General features: G+C 39.6%; 1 protein-coding gene across 6 annotated transcripts in view; it reads right to left on the minus strand.

Moving 5' to 3' along the window:
• The window catches only part of TBC1D5 (TBC1 domain family member 5), a 322,054-nt gene extending 316,031 nt beyond the window's left edge, over window positions 1-6,023 (minus strand). For all 6 annotated transcript variants that reach the window (XM_062569298.1, XM_062569297.1, XM_062569299.1 and 3 more), the window contains exon 1: window positions 5,827-6,023. The gene's annotated coding sequence lies outside the window, so the exon portion shown is untranslated. The remainder of the gene's footprint in view (window positions 1-5,826) is intronic.
• Window positions 6,024-6,238: the final 215 nt, after the last annotated feature.

Here is a 6,238-nt window from a genome sequence, read left to right on the forward strand (position 1 = left end):
TAAGTTACTGTAACAATTCAGAAAAGAGTTCTGAGCAAGACTTTAGGCAGCTAGATTACAAATCTAACAACTTCGCAAAAATTATAAAAGGATTTTGTATCTTCATGTATAGTGAAAAACATTCACTTATCTAAAATTATGCACCAACCAGAAAAATTTTATGGGGAAGCAAATTCATGCTCAGCAAGCTATACCATTAAATCTGACAGGAATTTGGAGAATTGCATGGCATAGAGGCTATTCCACAATTTGAAGTTTTTTGTATTTTCCTTAATAGCCTCTGTTGTTGGCCACTCTAAGTGACAAAATAGTGGCCTAGATGACAATTCATCCAACCCAAGGTGCAACTCTAAACACCAAAAATATAATCGTATAATTCTAGAAAGATTCTTTAAGTCTTTTAAGTAGTCCCACATCTTTTTGAAATTCACATCTATTCAAAATATGCATGAGATGGTTATAATTCTTCCCAACTGTAAAAAGAAAAGGTCAAAAGTATATTTTTGTAAAGCTAGAGATTAAATAAAAATATTACTTATTATCAAACATTAACAATCCAGCTTTCAAGAAACGTATTTCAGACATTCATTATCCGTTAACTCAGAACCAAAGGACACTGATTATTTGCCTATTTGGGTTAAAAAAGACAGCTCAGGAGTAGATACAAGTAGAAGTCTGTTCTTCAGATCAAACTAGAGAACAGGAGGATTTTCTTCATGAGCACATATTTGTAGCATGCTGAAAAAAAATGTCAAACTGAAGTCTTTAATAATGAAACTAAATATGCCACAGTCTTAAGCAGCCAACAGTAAAAGTATTAGTTTTTTTAAAAAAATTATTAGCAATAGTTTTCTAATACCACTCACCATATCCAACATAGAGAAATTATCAGGTATCTCATTACAATGGCTAAAATGTATAAATCATGGGACTAGAAACTGGCGGTAGTCTTAAGAACCACTGATCATGATCTGATGACATAGACAGAGATCACAGGTGCCTATGTATACATACCATACACATACATGTTCATATTCCTAAGGTTTCAAATTTTCTGAAGCTGAAGAAAACTATGAACAAAATTGATTAAGAGGAAAAATCTTAGACAGAAAACTATGAAAATCAAAAGTTCTTTAAGATGATTTTACCTATGATCAGTCACAGCTCTACAGCTAACAAACATGACAATTTAGGCTACAATCCAACCTAGATTATTTGAAAACAAAAGCAAGTATACAAAATACAAAAGCAGGAGAAACATACGTGGAAGAGGGGGGACTAGATCACCATCTATATAAATTAGTGTAAAAACTGATGAGAGACATAAAACATCCATTTGTGACACAGCCAACACTGAATGCTTTTACAAATATTAGTAAGAAAAATCACTTCAACAATAGCATAGGGTTGTGACTATACAGAGGTGGCAGAAGTATTAAAAAGTATACAGAAAGATCAAAAACTTTCAATAAATATTTTCATTCTATAGTTGGAAAGATTCAAAAACGGTATAATTGGCTCATACTATATTGACATTCTTTCCAACTCATTTGTTAAACAGATATTCCAGATCAGATGTTAAACATTGAGACACAAACATTATAAATCAGCATACTTGTTCAACTTTATCTAAGAGTCCTAGAGGAGCTAGCCCAGCAAATCTATGATCTGTTCAGGCTCTTTTAAAAATGTATTTTTAACCTCTGTCTTGAAATGCTATGGACTGCCACAATACAGAAGAGTGAAAGCACTGTGTCAAAGGAAAAAGATCAAGTTTTAAGGCAATCTAATATGATAGAGAATTCAGACAAGATAACAAGAACCAGTGACTAGAAACTGAAAACAGATGCATTCAAATATATTCAAAGAATAATTGCATGCCTTATTTTTAAATAGTGAAAAAGATGAATCACTGAAACAAATCATCCAGAAGTAAATGGTAGATTCTCAGTATCTTGATACACTTTTAAAAACAGCTTAGCCAACTATAAGTTAAGCCAAAAAACCCATGCAGACAAAAACTGATGCTGTAACACACTTGAGGTGAAATTCTGGCATATTAAGATAGACTTTATCACAACTCTAATGCAGCATTAAACAATACAGCACTAAACAGAAGCTTAGCAAGTAAATACATGAACTTTTCACACACACAGAGATAGATTAACTAGTAGTATGGTAATAAAGCTCTTCAGTAAATCTAAAATAACGATTTGCCAATCTATTAACAAACAGAAATCTCCTCCACTTAAAGAGACGTAAAATGCATTTTTAAATACTGCAAAGGATATTGTGATACTGTCTCCTTTCTACTGCAAGTTCATCACCAATGACATAGGATCCTTCCTATTACTTTCAAATCTCTTCCAGCTATATTTGAGGTTATGTGCTCCAGTGCTATTGGAAAATCCAAATCTAGCCATTAACAGAGGCAATATCTATTACTACTACGCTTGATTATTCATCAGCCTTTGTCATCACAAATTGCAAAACATCTAACGTCCATCTCCATGACCTGGATACAGTTTGAGGAACTGTTCCAGCTTGACTCTGCTTCTTATTCCAACTGTCAAGAGTATAAATATGGTCAATTATTTCTTCTCAAAGATTATCACACACAGATACCCACAAGATTTAAACTAATCATTCTTTTTTCTATTCAACATCAATGAAAAGAATATGAATTATTAGATTATAATGTAATCCAGCATGATCAGAACTTCAAACTCTGCATCATCTTTTTATTCTTTTCCCCCAATCAGATATTGGGGGAAAAAAACTGACATCTGGGTAACAAAAACATTCTCAAATAAAGCACAGAAAATACTAGCAATCTTTCTAAAAAATTGAAATGGCAATAGCTATGCCCAGTTTTTTTTGCGGTCAAAAGAGAGGTCAAAAGCCTCACTAACACAGCAACCAAACACAGGCAAGCAACACCTTCCCCCCTGTTTAAGAACCCTCTTCCTCTTAGAGTAAAACTCAGCTACAGATACATACTTTTATGCACTGCATATTTAATTACTTTGGGCACTCTACTGGGCTAGAAGAGAAAAAATGCACAAAATCTATAGCTTGCTTACTACAGAGCAGGGTAAAGTCTAAGTCAAATAGTTTATAAATTATATCACATTTGCACTCTGCAGTCATCACAGGTTCCTGAACCAAAATTCTCTTTAACTTGCTAATCAACAAAGCCTCAAATGGACTAGGAACTGATTACCTTCCAAATGTCTATCCTCCACAACAGCTGTTGTCAATTACAACAGCATACCTAGCAGTTTAAGATAGAACTCCTAAGGACGAAGCACAGAGCAAAATCTCTAAAAAGACGTCAGCAACAGAATTCCTTTTGCGGCCAGGTATGAAATAACTCTTTGCACAGTCCTTCCCCATTGAAAAGTGAAACTATAATAGCAGCAATAACCTGGAGACAGCAAAGATGACCTCTAAATTAGTGTAAATTATATGCAGGCAGAGTACGTATAACACATTTCCACCAAATCATATTTTTCTTGCACGTTCATACAAGATACTGAAGTCCAAAAGAAGCAAGTGCTATTCAAATGGGGGAAAAAAAAAAGTTTGAATAAACCAACACTATAACGCAAAGAAAGAAAAATGTAAATGAGGAGGAGTGTTTTCACTTACATTTCTCAAAGTTGAGTGCCATTCTTGCAAGTGCCAGAGTGCTTAAGAAAAGCTATCAACCCTTTCTGTGTGACAAGGGAGCTTTGCTAATACTGCTGTAGAAATAGAACTATTTGTAAGAATCTAGTGTGTGGCTTTCCTTAGATTTGTAGGAATGTGAAATGAAGTGAAACATAGAAGAATTTCATCAGTTTAATTAATAGCTGAGAAAGCTAACAGTATAAGTCTTATTTAGGTGCACTTCCTATCCACATAGCTGGAGAACAGATTCTCTTCTCCTCATCCTTAACAAAATGATGTCATTAGTACCTTTTGAAAGGTTTGGTTTTCATAGCAGTTGACCATATTTATAATTTCATCAAATTATGAAGCCATCACAGAATCTATAAAAAAAACCCCACATTTCACACTATACAGTTATATGTAACAATGATAATTGCTCATGCTCTCATACTTTGCTGTAAACTTAAGCTCATGATGTAGGTTCACAAATCACACAAGGGTAAGTCACTGTTGTTGGCTCAGTAAGAGAGATACCAATTTTAAGAAGGTATATAAATAGTTTAAAACGAGGTAATAGATTTGGGGCCATGTGCAACTACCTTTATCTAATACTCTGAATGCATTAAAAATGGTCTTAATGGTAGGAAGTCCAGTAATCACCACCATTGCATATATATTTGACATAATGGTTTAGAACTCTGTTTTAGGGTAACAGCATTTAGGCCAAACAGAAGAAATTATGCATGTAACACATAGGTCAGTGAAAAGAAGTTTGATAATTGGTTATTCATGACATTAAGTCAAGTAATTACTACATTTATGAAGGACTGGTTTGAAAAATAAGTCATTACCATCCACAAACCATACCCTTTTCCTATTTACCAGTTTTAGTACTTACAGTATTTCAATCTGCCAATTGCAAATGTAACAGTGGATGATGATTCAAAGTGATGTGGAATCTAGGATCAATTTAACTGACTTTTTTTTAATTACTCTCAACGTTTTTCTAATATTTTTAATACCAGCAAATGTAGCCCATCTTTATTTGGGATATATTTTAGATTTACCTTTCACAAAGGTATTACCCATACATAACTGAATTAGTGTGTGGCAAGTAACAGAAGTGACAAGTAACTTTAATAAAGTTTCACTGGTTTGAAAAGAAATACTTTTCTCATGTAGTGCTTTTTACAAAGTACTCTGAAACTTGGTTAAGGGAAGACAAGCAGGATTACTGAGAGCAAAGCGATGAATAGATGCTGTAAAGCTGAGTGTCTAGGAAAGTATTCTTGTCTCCTGATTCCCATTCCAGTACATTTTGAAAGATGATTCTTCCACAAATTAACAAATATTGCTGTCCGTTAAGTATTTACATTCATATATACTACCAAAGCATGAAGTTATGACAACATGGTGGGACAACTTCTCCTTAGAATCAGACCATAAAACCTTCAGGACGCATGCTGCCACAGGATACATAGCTGAAGTGAACTACTGAAGGGTATGATACAGCGATTAAGGGTATAAAACTCTCTTAACAGCTAAAGTGTGCTAACTGCAATCCCTGCTCTGAAATCTGTAACACCTTAACTACTGTATCTGAAAGAAAGAGAAATGTAACAGTCAAACACCTAAAACTGTGGCAAGGCAATGTACTGGACAGTCAGGATGAACTGAAGCCAGATAGGCGTGAACAAGAGAAAGCAGGGCTCTGAGGGCAGGAAAGCAGAGGGGAGCCCAGCTTCCCCTAAAAAATTATTTCTAAAAGGCCTGGAAGAAAAATCACAGAGACCGTAACTTCTTTTTTCAGCCATCAGAATCATCATCGACAACAATAAGAGATAATATATATATTTTTTTTTAGTAAAAGGAAATCCACGGGAGAAACCTAATGGCAAACCTGCCTCCTCCTCCTCCCCCCCGCTTCACCTCCCAGGAGCGGAGCGGGGCGCAGCCAGCAGGCCCCGCCGGGCAGGCCCCGCCGCCGGCCCGGCCCGGTCTGGCCCGAGCAGGGGGCGCAGCGCGGCCCCGCGGCGGCCCCGCGGGCGGGAGGCCGAGCCGCGGCCCGCGCCCGCCGGCGCCCGGGCCTCGCGGCCCCTCGGCGGGCCGCGCCGGGCCGCAGCCGGCGGGGAGGGAGGAAGGGGGGGGCAGATGCGCTGGGGCTGGTTTTACCTGCTGCTGCCGCTGCCTGAAGATCTGGCTCAGCCTCTCCTGTCCCCCTGCTCCCTCCCCGCCTGCCTTCCTGCCTCCCTCCCTCTCTGTGCGGCACGCAGACCCCAGCGCCGGCCCGGCGCCCTGCGAGGGACGCGGGGCCAGGGGGAGGCGGCGGGGGGAGGCTCGGGCAAAGGGAAGGGGAAGGAAGGGGAAGGGCTCCCGCCCGCCCGCCCGCGGGCACGCGCGCTGGCGCCGCCCCCTCTCCGCGCGCAGGCGCGCGCCGCGCCGCGAGGCCGAGGCCGTTGGGCGCCGCGGCGCACGCCCGGCGCGGCCGTTGGGTTGGGCGGGCGCGGCGTGCGGAGCGCGGCGGGGGCTCGCGGGCCGCTCGCGGGCCGGCGCGGCCGTGGGAAGGGCGGCGACGCGGCTTCTC

This window comes from Rhea pennata, chromosome 2, assembly GCF_028389875.1.
Source record: "Rhea pennata isolate bPtePen1 chromosome 2, bPtePen1.pri, whole genome shotgun sequence".
NCBI classification, from domain to species: Eukaryota; Metazoa; Chordata; class Aves; order Rheiformes; family Rheidae; genus Rhea; species Rhea pennata.